We start from the raw sequence: 14,136 nt of genomic DNA on the forward strand, positions 1-14,136 counted from the left end.
CTTCTGACACCAAAGCTTTTATTTTGCTTTTTCTAGTTTTGTTAAAAGTCTAAAAATTAAAGAGCTGATGTTCATCACCTTTACATGTTACATTAAAAGGGAAATGCTTAAAATCCTTAAAAAAATGTAGACATCAATATTCATGTTTAGGAAGACAAATATCATGTGCAATGTAACAGAGTGAGAACCTAAGGTTTTTATTAAAAATAGGTGAACTTTTGAATCAGTAAGATGATTTAATATTTAAAACTGTTATTCATAACATCTTCCTATAAAAATTTAAGGAAATGTACTGTAAAAAGAAATAGGAATTATAATATTGTTCTGTGTGGCAATGTGGGGTTTATGTCACTTAATTTAGATCAGGAAATTTACCACTAGCCTGAGAAGTTTTAAAATTGGATTATTCATCAGCTTTATTTTCTGCCAAATTGCAGTCATTACCTTTTTTTCTTTTGACAGTAGTTCCAAAAGTGTATTGACTTTCTTAGTTATTAAATACATAGAAAATTTCCCACTGTCACTGATGGGAACATTTTTAAAGAATATGGATTCCTTGTAAAACACAGCATTACATACAGGACTTAATGAAATTCCTGTATACATTGTGTTTGAGATCTTTTCAGTTTGTCATTTTGTGGGCAAGTGAGGACTTTGTCCATTTTTCTCAATTAGTGCTAATATTACATTTGCAGTTACATCTTTGCAAATAGCCTTCAATTGAAAGCAGAGAGAATTGATATTTACATTTCCATAAAAGACTCTATTAATAGTGTATCAGGATGCTAACTCAATCAAAAAGGACTTTTTTGGAAATCATGAGTAAAATAAATGTAAGGAGCCCAAATGGAGAAGAAGCAAGGAACGAAATTTACAGACAAAATCTCGATTCCGTAATGGCCTGGTAAATATTGTTAGGTGTTGATTGGACTGTTGACATGGCCTTCCCTAGCACTGAGTCCTAGACTTCACTGTAGCCTTTCCAGATTCTGTCACTTCAGAATTCATATGTACATTATACTGTAACTGAGTTGTTTTGCTGATACTTAATGTTACAACTATTTTAAAAAAACCTTTACTGTGCAGAAAGGACAATAGGGATAATTTTTGCCCTGGGTCCTATTCAGAGCCTGGCAGAATCTGGAATCACTCAGCCAATGTATAAAAAACCAAAATATCTTATTGTTGCACACAGTGCTTCTAGAATCCAGAGAGGTTCTTTTATCAAATGTAAGAACTTAATGTATAAAATGTGTAAGTCTTCCTTTCATATTTATTTGACATTTAAGATTTAATTTACAACACTAATAGTACTATATGATTAAATGAAATATTGAACCAGTAGATATTGGAAATGAATTATGTTAACTATTTTATTTTCCTTTATTTAGGACACTTTATTGCTGTGTAAGAATTTATCTACTCGTAACATAAAACCATCGATTATAGAATATAATAAATTTACACACTCCAATTATAACATTGTAACATATTCTTAAAGCATCTTTAACAAAGTGGGATGGTTAGTTTTGTTTGTCAACTTGGCTTTGCTCCAGTACCCAATTATTTTTTTCAGCACAGATCCAGTGATTGCTGGGAAGGTATTTTGCAGATGTGGTTAGGTGTGTAACTGGTGGATTTTAAGTAATAGAAATTAACATCAGTAATGTGAATGGAACTCACTTAATTAGTTGAGAGGTTTTAAGAGCAAAACCTGAGGCTACTATGGACAACTCTAACTGAACCCTACTGTCTGTTAATATTTTATAGTAATACATAATTTAAAAAATATTTTAAAAAATAATGTGAAATTTCTTAATTCAGAAATAGCTTTCATTTTTCTCAATAAATTCTCAGCATCTTAAATATATTTTACTAGTGATTATAAATATGCACTTTTTCCTGTAAAAGATATTTTAGCTTTTTTGATTTAAGCGTTTCATTAACCCTAATTAAATTGAGATTTTGGTATACAACTACGAAAGTTTTCCAGAACATAGTCAGTAAACAATGGTATGTCCTTTGTAGGCCTTTTTTGTTCATCTTTATCTTCATGTACTTGTGATTAATTTTTAGACAATGTACAATATTTGTTTCCCAGACATATAAGGATATTTTTGAGAATTCATAAAATTATTTTATTGACCTGAATATTTCCAGAAAGAAATGTTAGGGGTGTGTGTGTGTCTTGAAAGTTACCTCTTATACTACAGTTGCCACATAAATGTAATTCAATTTTACAAATAAACATTTCTAGCTAATAATTAAGAATCCCTTCTCTCTATTTGATGAAAATGTATTGACAACTTTATGGTTGTTATGGAAAAAGCCCCATCTTCCCCAGCTGTAAACATTAATACAAAATTTCTTCTTAAAATTTCTAATTTTTCTAGCTTATTATATCTATCAAACTCCTTAAGAATATGCCACAACTGAAAAGAAGCAGCATATTAATCATTAACCTTTAAGCTACATCACATTATACTGTTAAGGGCAGCATATTGCAGCAGTTATGAGTGAGTGTTCCAGGATCAGATTATACTCAGTGTTTAGTTTATTACCTACTCATTTTAACTCTTTGAGAAATGTAACTAAGCTCTAAGCCAGCGTTGGTTCCTGCAAGTGTGATAGATAGTGATGACAAGAGGAATTACTAACCAAGGCTAAGTAGGTGCACTAAGGACTGCCCAGGTTGAACTTCTTGGCAGGTAAATGTCACCAAATTTTCCGATTTGCTTAAACAATACATTAGTTGGGAGTATCTCAAAATAAATGTCCAAATAAATACTTCCAGAAAATCCATGCAGTCATGATTCATTTGTCCCCCTAATGTGGGAAGTGGTAAACCTAAGGATTTGGAGGCAGTGAGGTACCCAAAGTCCTCACTTAAAGTCATCGGTAAATTCTTGGAAACTGCAATGTTAAGGGAAACAACATGTATTGAAAAAATGTAGATGGAAGGCATTATTTAGAATACTTTTGAACTTAAGCGATATGTGTAGATATCTGTTCCATGTTTCCAATTTGTTTAAATTTCATCAGTTAGCTAAAATATTAAAACGTCTGTTTAAAATGTGAATTGAGACCTGGATGGTGTGGCTCAGTGGATTGAGCCATGGCTTGTGAACCTAAAGGTCATGGGTTAGATTCCAGGTCCCGGCACATGCCTGGTTTGCAGGCCAGGTCCCCAGTTAGAGGTGACCGTTGGATACTTCTCTTGTATGTCAATGTTTCTTTCCCTCTCTTTCTCCCTCCCTCCCTTCTCTCTAAAAATAAATAAATAAAATAAAATGTGAATTGATTCTTAAAGAATGCCATGTTCTTGGGAAGTAATGAACATGAATTTATACCATTATTTTATTAAAGTATGTACTTTACCTCATGCTATCTTCCTAATTTATGTCTTTAAAAAAGTTAAGAACTCCATGCTTTATTCAGTGATAAAAGGACAAAGACTCAGTTACTCAAGAGCACTAGGTCACGCTCTATGGGCTCTTGTTAGGACTAAACATCTATTCAGCAATGAATTCAGTATGCTCCTTTTCAAGATATTAGTCCAATTTCATATAACAACTTTGTTCCCTTTTGAATTATCTGTCAAGTGTTTAACCTTGGTTTCCTCTTATTAAGCTTTATCTGATTTTTTTCCAGTTAGTTCCCCTAAAATAATTTGAAAAATCACTTTATGCTTTTAATTCAACACCTCAATGTATAAACATGCAATTATTAACAATATAGAATTTCCAACTACATATGATTCAAGTTGTATCAAACCACTTTTTCCAGGAAATAGTTGATATTCAGCAATGTTTTAAAGATATATTACTTAGCTAAGAACCTTGTATCTATAGTCTTAGACAATTGAAAATTTTTTTGTCTAAATCTAACAAAAACATTTCCTCCATTATCCATTAATATGTGAATTTAATTTTTGTGTGAACCATTATCAGAAACTATATATTCACAATATAAATATTACATATATGGGCAACTACTCTATCTTCTACAAAAATGTGTTCATGTTCTTCATAAACTGATCCATAAAAATATTTAATATGTTATTATAATAATCCAAAATTTGTCCTGGATTTTTTTTTTTGCATTCACAATATCCCATTAAGAGGCTATTAAGAGTTCATTATAAATTTGTTTCACAGGCCACAGGGAAATAAAAGGACTATGTACAGTATTTTGGGAAACAGGCAGGGAGCTGAGGAGGGCCCAGGTGAGCCTAGGGCCTTGGTGGGTGCATTCCCCGGGGCAGGGGAGGACCTTGCATTCTTGGAGGGGGCATGCCTATTGAGGTTTCTCATCCAGGGGGAATTCCCATTGGGGGACCCATGGGAAGCCTCATACCAGGAGGTGGGTCTATCATGCCTGCAGTGGGTGCACCTTGGCCTATAGTTGAGGGAGGATCCCCACAGCCTGGTGGGTACTGGGTTGGGGTCCCTGCAATATTTGCTGTGGCAGCTGCAGCAGCTGCAACAGTGCCTCCTCCTTGTGTGGTCATCACTGTTGGGATGACCCACCAACCCCACGAACTGGCCCAGCAAGTCCTGCTGGGGCCTGGAGCATGGGATCATCAGCTGGGATTCATCTGCCTGCAGCTCTCCCAACCACTGTGCCCCCAGCAACTCCAGCAAGTGGTACTTTGGCAATGCCAGTATCTTTGGGAGGAGGTCCCTCTACAGCCATCGAGACCAGGTTCTCCCCTCAAAGCAGCACCAGACCAAGGACTCTCTTCTCTCTGCCTGTTTTGAGTTCTTTGACTTGATCTTATTGAATTCATCACAATCACATAGGATCAAATTCACATGCTTGTCAAAAGCCATAAAGGTGCAATGAAGATAAGACCATCTTGCAGGATGCACTTCATCCTGTAGTTGATGTGCTCCAGCATCTCGCTGCACTTGTCCGCAGTCACAGTGGCAGTTTGATGGTTTTGATTCCCACCAGATTTGCCTGAGCATAGCCTAGTTGCCCTCCAGCCTTTCTGGATTTTAAAAAGTAGAGTATGAGCAGATGTTTTGGGAAAGTAGTTATTTGCCCAAGTAACTATTAATTCCTGATTTGAACACATATAATTCCTGTTACCTCTTTAAAAATGTCTATATTGAGTCTTGGCTGGTGTGACTCAGTGGATTGAATGCCGGTCTGAGAACCTAAGTGTTGCTGGTTTGATTTCCAGTCAGGGCACATACCTGGGTTGTGGGCTGAGTCTCCAGTTGGGGGCATGCAAGAGGCAACTCCACATTGGTGTTTCTCTCCTTCTGTTTCTCTCTCCCTTCCTCTCCCTCAAAAAATAAATAAATAAAACCTTAAAAAAAGTCTATATTGATAAATAACACCAAGATTCATTAAAAGTTTCTGTGGATATATTTTTATAATTATTATGCTTTTCATTTCACAAGCATCTTTCTTGAAGACAAGTAAATATTTTATTTCATAAATTCTCATTCAATTTATTAATTTTTAAACAATGAAAAAAAATCATATCTCATCTAGTAAATAACACTATTATATCTGATTTGGTAAAAGCAGGATAGAATTACAATTTCTAAGGAAGTAATTAAATCATATCATGCCCTACTTTACTTTCAGACAGTGCCTATAAAAGTGAGTTTTGTGGAACTCTTGTCTTTAAAAGTACTCTAGAAGAATGATAGCAAGAGGTACTGGGACAGGGGAAGAAGTGGGGACTGGGAGATGAAATGCATTTTTAAATAATTTTTAAAATGATGAATTATGTGCCTTTATTTTGAAACTCACAATACACCTTTCAATTTGAAGGATTTTTAAAAATTATTTTATTTTTGTTCAAGTACAGTTGTCTGCATTTACCCCCCACCACTCCACCCCACCCCAGACATTCCTACCTCCCTCCCTCCCTTGCTTCCACCCCCGCTTGGTTTTGTCCATGTGTCCTTTATAGTTGTTCCTGAAAACCATTCCCCCTTCTCCTCATTATCCCCTCCCACCTCCCCTCTGGTTATGTCAGATTGTTCTTAATTTCAATGTCTCTTTTTATATTTTGTTTGCTTGTTTGTTGTGTTGATTAGGTTCCATTTAAAGGTGATATCATATGGTATTTGTCCCTTACTGCCTGGTTTATTTCACTTAGCATAGTTCTCTCCAAATCCATCCATGCTGTCACAAAGGGTAGGAGTTCCTTCTTTCTGCTGTGTAGTATTCCATTGTGTAAATGTACCATGGTTCAATTTGAAGAATTTTGAATAACACACAACAACTGTGATATTTCACAATATTATTGTAGTGTAGACTACAACTGTTTTATATTGTTTAGTCATATTATTCCAAATTTATTTGGTGTCAGGGGGCTTTAACGCAGCCCCCCAGTCTGCCATGGATGAAGAATAAGTCTACCAAGACATGATCTGTTTGGGGAGGAGAGGTGGCCGATTCTTTCAAAGGAAAAGGGCCCAGAGCCTTTCTCTCCAGGGGCTTTTATTTAGGTTCATTCGAATAAGAATATGGATAAAGCTCATCAATCATTGTCAGCCAGTAAGGGTTAAACAACACATCATTTACAGAGAACTTTGAGGGCTTATTCTGAGTTACAGCCAATTAGTTAGAGGGCCATAAAACTTTAGGCGCCAGACTCATCTCAGGTCCGGACCCTTATCTTTTCAGCTGAGGGTACAAATTAAGTAGGTTTCACAGGAATGTATGTATTTTTGTTAGGCCTGATTCCCCAGGGAGTCCGCCCCTCCCAGCACAGGACTGCACTGCCCTCTGTTATTGCTTCAGGCTTAAGTCAGGCAACGGAAGTAAGGCAGCCAAGAGCTTAGGAGACTTCTTGCAGACAGAATGAGGACTCAGGCTATTTCAAAGCCGAGGGGCGAGGGTCCATCACCCCCTTTTGCCATAGCCCCCCCGAGTCCTTCCCTGCAAGTTTATTCCTGGTGACCAGAGCCTGTCTTAGGTTGATCCTCCCTTGAAGATTCTTACCCGTCATTTGGCTAACTGGCCAAGCTCAGGGCCAAGCAGGGTGAAGTGGGCAGAGGTCGCACACCTGCCAGGGAGACGAGCTTTGTCTCCTTAGTGGCTAATGGTCCCAACTCTGACTCAGCCTTAACCATGAGGGGTCACAGCCTCTGAAACCAGGCAGGGTGGTTCCCAACAATTTGGCTCTTAAGCTTAGTCAGAATAAAAAAGAGAAGACCCAATTTAAAAACTGACTAAGAATGGTGTCTTCTGTTCATCCAAAGCCAGGAAAAGTCATGCAAAACTTTACAAATGAAGGAAGTTAAAATGCAAGGGCTGCTAACCTGAAAAATGGAACACGGATTTTGAGAGTGGCTGGTAGGTGATGGGAGACTGGTATAGAAGTCTAGACAATGATTACCCTATATGTAGTAGGGGAAAGTAACTGAACTATATCTTGCAATAACATGGGAGGCAAAACAATGTACTTAAATATTGTATGGGTTTGAGTGAAATAGTTTCAAAGCAAATTGTTGATTGTTAAAATTTGTTCTTCCTAGAAAGAAGAGGGGCTCATAAAAAAAACCTGGCTAGATATCAAGACAATTGAAGAAAAATATAGGAACCACAGGAATTACATGCCAAGTAGATTTGAAAATTAAAATGTTTTCTCAACAATCTATAGATGTAATCATTAAAACCCAGATTCAGGCCAAAGACAGATCAAGGGGTTATTAAGATTTAAGAAAGAATTGGGTGACACACTCTATTTTCTGAGTTATTAGAAATATTCAGCCTTTTTTTGGTCACTTTTTCCCATGTCCTCCTCAGTGCTGCAACTAGAAAAGGTTTAGAAAAATAATTGGATCCATAATCTATGTACCTTTTCTTTCTTCCTTTCTACCACTTTGCTTCTTCCATATTTTCTGGCAATTCTTCAACTGGAATTTTATTCCTCTGTGCAGAGTATTACCAGAGAATCTTAGATGTATTTTAATAATTATATATATATATATATATGTCATTTTACTTTCCAATCCTCTATTTTTGATATAAATACATATAAATATTGCTTCACAAGAAATCACAGGTGAGTAATACAATTGAAGATTTGAACATTGGCAAAATTCATTTAACATATTAATGTTCTATTTTATTTTCACATATAGGTTCAGAAATCACTGGCATCTTTACATATAATCTAATTATTTAATATTAATGTTTACTTATGGCAATTTCAATGGCTAACATTTAAATAGATCATTCATCTTAATGTTTTATTCAGAGACATGACAATTCAGTTTCCCATTTTTGCCAGATGTTTGCAATCTAAATATCAGATTAATGTTAATAGTTATATCTCTTTAGGATTTCAGATCGTATCTTTCTATGAACATTGACTATTATTTGTAGTAGAATCAAAACAACATACATACACATTTTAAGAGGTTCACGAAAATATTGGTCATAAATTGTCACGACCCTTGGTTCTCAATTTTCAGATTGCTAAAATGGGAAGATAAACATGTCGGAGTTTTGTTATAGACAGCACCTGGGACTCTGTCATACATGTGTAATTTTAGGCCTTATCTCATAGATAGTGAATCGGAATCTTTCTAACATGACTCGTATACACAAAAAGTTCGAGGGGCCTTGTGCTAGAGAACTAACTTCTAAAATAATTTTACCTTTGCTTGAAGTGATCCTGACTAACATTAAGATACTTAGGGTATAGGTTTTATTTTTTTTTCAGAAATATATCAGTATTCTAATGTAACATAGCAATCCACCCAAAATTCAACAACTTAAAACATTTATCATCAATGAATTTGTGTAGATGAATAAATCTATATAAGTCTATATACAGTGATGTAGATTTTATCATTCATTAACAAATATTTATAAAGATGTGTTTACTCATTACCATTTCATGCGTTTGCTGGTTACCAGGGTGGTTCTTATCTGACTTGACTCACTCATGCTGTTCAGTCAGCTGGTGGGTTGACTGGACTTGGCTGGTTTGCAGGCCTTGTTTTGTATAGCTAGGAAGTCTAGGCTTTTTCCGTGCAGTCTCTCATCCACCAGCATACTACCCAGGCTTCTTCACATGGTGGTGGTGCTCCCAAATGTAGCAATAGAGGGCAAGCCTCAGTATGCAAAAGTGGTTATCCAATACTCCACTTGCATTGTGTATGCGATTATTCCCCTGGTCAAGCTCAGGTTCAGTGTGGAAGGGGATTCAGAGAGCTATGGTTACAGGGAAGCATGAAATAATTAGGCACTAATCCTACAATAATCTACCACAATAATATCATTAAGAGGTAAAAACAGACTTCAAACAAGCAAAAGGTGGGAAGAAAATGTAACCAATCCTCCCTTGTCGTCTCTGAAAATGTCTTGTTGCTTAGAAAATTGAGGTAAAACTAAGTTACCTCAATATATTCACAACACCTGTAGTTGCTGTTGATCTCACCTTTATACTGTGGAATTTGTGGGATAATGTGGCCCTAGGGGAAGAATCCGCTAAAGGTGTTTGGTGTAACTGTTGTCTTTCCCATTACCTTCACGCCTATTTACAGACTGTCAGCAGCTACCTGTGCTGCTCTCGGAATAGAGATGGCACTGTGCACACTGAGCCCTATCGGAGGCCATCTGTGCTTCCTCAGATCTGCCTATCTACCGTTGTATGTTAAAAATACAGAAAAATGATAAAAAACATGGCTTTCTCTTTCATACACACATAGCTGTTTGTCAACAAATAAAAATGCAGACTTTGTCTGAATAAAAGAGATATCATAAACCACAGCAAGTTCAAAATCTATAGGCACAAAATGAGCCTTTGTTATATATAAATGGCCAAACTCTCTTTTACTCTAGTTGCTATTTAATCCATTGAAGTCTTAACACACACACACACACACACACACACACGGTCTCTTATGACCATATTAGCAACCACATCGGTGGGAAAGAAGAGAATAGAGAAGGATATAGATCCATTTAGTTCCAGTTCTAAGGGGCACATAAGTGTTCCCCTAGGCCTACCCAGTCATAATTAAGAGTTGGCACAATGCCCGCCCATGCCATCTGCTGTTTTCCAAGACTGCTGCTTGTCTATTGCAAAGTATTCCATAAGCTAACTAGACACAGCATTATCTCCTCTGCATACAGACTTCTCAGCCCAGGAACAGGTCAAGGAGACACCCACTAACATGCTGCTAAGAAAGCCAGCTGCTATAGAGAGAGGTGAGGCACACTTAAAAAAAAAGAAGAAGAAAAGAACATAATAACTAGCTTCAAATTATCAGTATTTACCAAGGTCTTTTATGGCATCTGAGGGCGCAGCAATTCGATCAGCTGCCAGTCTCTTTTTAAATGGAGTCATTAAGATTTGGAGCAGCCATTGTCAACTGCACTATTTTTCCCTGACAAAAAAGAATAAAAATTACCTTTGATAAAATTTCATAATAATGCTATTTAATTAACACAACTCAATTAACATAGCTAAACAAGACAGCAGAAGAGAGCATTTTATATAATTATCCATGCTTTTCTTCTGTTGTGTTTCTATGCTGCATTAATAAATCTTTAAAATAGAAAGTTTCCCTCATTTAATACTTGATGTTCATGTATGTGTTTCCATTTGTCCTAAACCTACAGGTATTTGGAAAGTGGTCTTCTGGAAATAGGGTGCAGCAAGTGCAAAGTAACCTATTTAGCTTCAGTTAGCCCAAGCGGCCTCCCTCCAAATACTTAAACATGAACATGCAAAGTAAATGAGTGACAACATAATAAAACAGCAATATGTGGACTCAATTTCTATTGGTATTCACTTTCCCGTATTTTCCACTTTTGAATTTTTAGACCAGTAGCTCTCAGACATGAGCTAGTTAAAATGACATTCACCACTTACTCTGGCTGTTGGGGATGCCCCAGCAAACAAGGCAGAGTTCTTGCTGCCATGAGGTTTTATGCCAAAGAGCCACACAAACAGATTTTCTAATCCAGTGGTTTGATGGAAGCACCGTGAGAAATGCACTTTATATAATATTTTCCTTTCGATAACAATAAAGGAAACTGTCTTATTGCAAATCAGAATATAAATTGTTACTTAGAAAAATACTGAATAGATATTTAATACTAGGAAATGTGAATAGTGAAAAAACAAACCACTCAAATCCAAGGATTTTGAAACGTGAAATACTGTTTGGCGGAGGACAAAGTGCTCCGAAGTCAACTGCAAAGAGACTGCCCTGCACTGTGTCTGTGACAGCCCTTTGCCCACGAGGACTTGCTCATGGGGCATTTCTCAGTTGCATCAGTTTTCCTTATCTATGTTAATGAAATAGAAGCCCTCCGTGTTTTTTAAACTTAGTATGTATATTTAACTCTTAACAATATTTGAAAGAAATACAAGTTTTGATATCTGTAATCCGATATCATCTAGAGTAATGTGTTTGTTAGAAGTTGCTTGAGAATTAAAAATAAATTAAAAAATAACAAGATATAACGATGGGTATCTCCCAGGTTTACTTCTTTACTCCTTCCTCAGTGGCATATGGTTTTTGAGAAGAACACAGTACTTGTACTAAATTTAGTTTATAGTCATTTGAGTTACTGAATAAGTACTATGGTGGGAAAAATGTACACCAACATGGCTGAGACATCTTCTATTCCACAGAATTACTATCATCTAATTTTAACTGGATTTGATTATATATAGCTAATCAAAATTAAATTCTATATCTACAAATATTTATATAAGACTTATTGGCCTATTAGGATGTTATTTTTAAGACTTTTATGTGTATAAAGTCATTCTTATAAGTATCAAGGAAAAAAAATTGAGTCCAGTACAAAGAAGAGTGTAATTTTTTTTGAGAAAATGAGCCTGAGTCTTTCTGGGCAACGTAAACATTAAGGATGCTTTTGTCCACCAAGTGTTCCCTTTAGTCTTGTGACCTTATTGTTATGTGTTCCTTAATGTTAGACAAACATTCCATTATGTCTGAACAATAAAGCAAATAAAGTATGAAATCCTAATTTTAGAGCAGATTTTCAGAAATGTTGGAATATAATTCTAGTCTCAAAGATTGCAAAAATATATAGTTTAAATTTGTTTAAACAATATCCCTAAATTAATTTTTCTGACATTTTGTTTTATTTTTTTCTAAATTTAAAGTATATGCAAATTCATACTAGTAAAGTGATTACTAGTATGAATTAAAGTGATTTAAGTATAAAGTGATTTCTTTTTGTGATTACTTAACATGTTAATTACAATTGTGTATGAGCATAAAATACAACAAAAGGCCAAAATAGCATAGTTTCAGAAGATAGAGGCTTATGTTCCTCAAAGTTTTTAAATTTTTTGTTCTTGCTTATTCTATTACATACAGTTGTCCAAATGTTTCTCCTCTTTGCCTTTTTCCATGTAGCCCAACCCCCATTCCCACAGTCCATCCCCACACCATTGTCCATGCTTGTAGGTCATTCATGCATGTTCTTTCACTAATCCCTTCCCTTCTTTCCACCATCTCCCCTTTCCTCTGGCAGCTGTCAGTCTGTTCTTTGTTTCCATGTCTCTGGTTCTGTTTTGCTGGTTAGTTTATTTTGTTCATTAGATTCCTCTTCTAACTGAGATGATATGGCATTTGTCTTTCACCAACTGGTGTATTTCATTTAGCATATAGTCCAGTTACATCCATGCTGTTGCAAAAGGTAGGAGTTCTTTCTTTCTGCTGCATAGTATTCCATTGTGTAAATATACCACAGTTTTTTAATCCATTCATCTACTGATGGGCACTTAGGTTGTTTCCAACACTTGGCTGTTGTATATAGTGCTGCTATGAACATAGGGGTGCAAAAGTTCTTTTGAATTGTTATTTTGGGATTCTTAGGGTGTACTCCCTGCAGTGGAATTTCTGAGTCAAGATGTAGTTCTTTTTATAACTTTTTGAATAAATTCCATACTGTTTTCTGCAGTGGCTACATGAGTCTGCATTCCTGTCAATAGTGCATTAGGGTTCCCTTTTCTCCATGTCCTTGCCAGCACTTGCTTGTTGATTTATTAATGACGGCCATTCTGACAGGAGTGAGGTGATAGCTCACTGTGGTTTTAATTTGCATCTCTCTGGTGAGCATTTTTCCATATGTCTGTGGGCCATCTGTGTGTCCTCCTAAAGACCCAGATAGGCTCTCTGGGCTACTATGAGGCTCCGCAGTTTTAGGGACCTAATCTCTCTCTATTTTGTTAGTCAGCCAACTTGCAAGCGTTCTGAGAAGTTTAATGTGTAAGAAGGGCTGAGCCCAGGTGACACTGGGGAGTTCTAACACTGGGTCAGACAGCCACTTGGTCACTCACACATCTGCACACATGCTCTTTCCACACTTCCCTCATTCCCAGTGCCCTGTCTAGAAGTCGTCCCTGGATCACATTCCAGGATATTGGGAAGCTGCCCAGACCGCTCCATCAGTCCTAGATAGGTTTCCTTTTTACTCCAGTGTTCCATAAAAAGAAAAAAAATAATCTACTCCCAACACATTCAATAGAAAACCTACTCACAACAAATTAAACTCATTTGCAAAGGGGAAGATGAAAAACAAAGTAATCCTCTGAGAAGCGATCACGATTACTTTCTTTCCTGGAAGATTTCTTGGCTAATGTATCAGGTTATAGTCACAAGAAGGCTCACACTTACCAATTGTCCTCTGTGAGCCTGTGTTCTGTCTTTGCCCCTTACCCTCCATGGCCACATCTAAGACTTCAGTGGAGGAACTTTCCCATCAGCAAAGCTGTGCAGCTTGGACCCCACATGCTGCTGATACAGGTTTGCAGGCCTAGCAAGTTGTTTTAGGGATGAACAAATCATAGATTTTTACAAGCCAAGATTGTGGTTCCTTTGTCAGTACTACTCATTCAAAAACAATACACTCCAGGTCAATTTGCTGCTTGTCAGTGCGTAAGCAGGTGAACAACAAGATTTTTATTTAATCATTTTTTTAAGGCCTTGTGATTTCAGCCTACAGAAGTAGATATTCCACTTCTGGATCCCAAGAAATTAGCATTATTGTATATACCTAGCACACATAGAATTATTAAGCGTAACTTACTAATGTTATATAAAAGTCATATTAATCATTTGGAATATTATACAATCATTTGGAAAGTAAGAAAATATTTTTCTTATT

General features: G+C 36.4%; 1 pseudogene; it reads right to left on the reverse strand.

Moving 5' to 3' along the window:
* Nucleotides 1–4,231: 4,231 nt before the first annotated feature.
* LOC112320818 (small nuclear ribonucleoprotein-associated proteins B and B' pseudogene) lies at nucleotides 4,232–4,918 on the reverse strand (annotated as a pseudogene).
* Between the last annotated feature and the right edge of the window lie 9,218 nt (nucleotides 4,919–14,136).

This window comes from Desmodus rotundus, chromosome 4, assembly GCF_022682495.2.
Source record: "Desmodus rotundus isolate HL8 chromosome 4, HLdesRot8A.1, whole genome shotgun sequence".
NCBI lineage: Eukaryota > Metazoa > Chordata > Mammalia > Chiroptera > Phyllostomidae > Desmodus > Desmodus rotundus.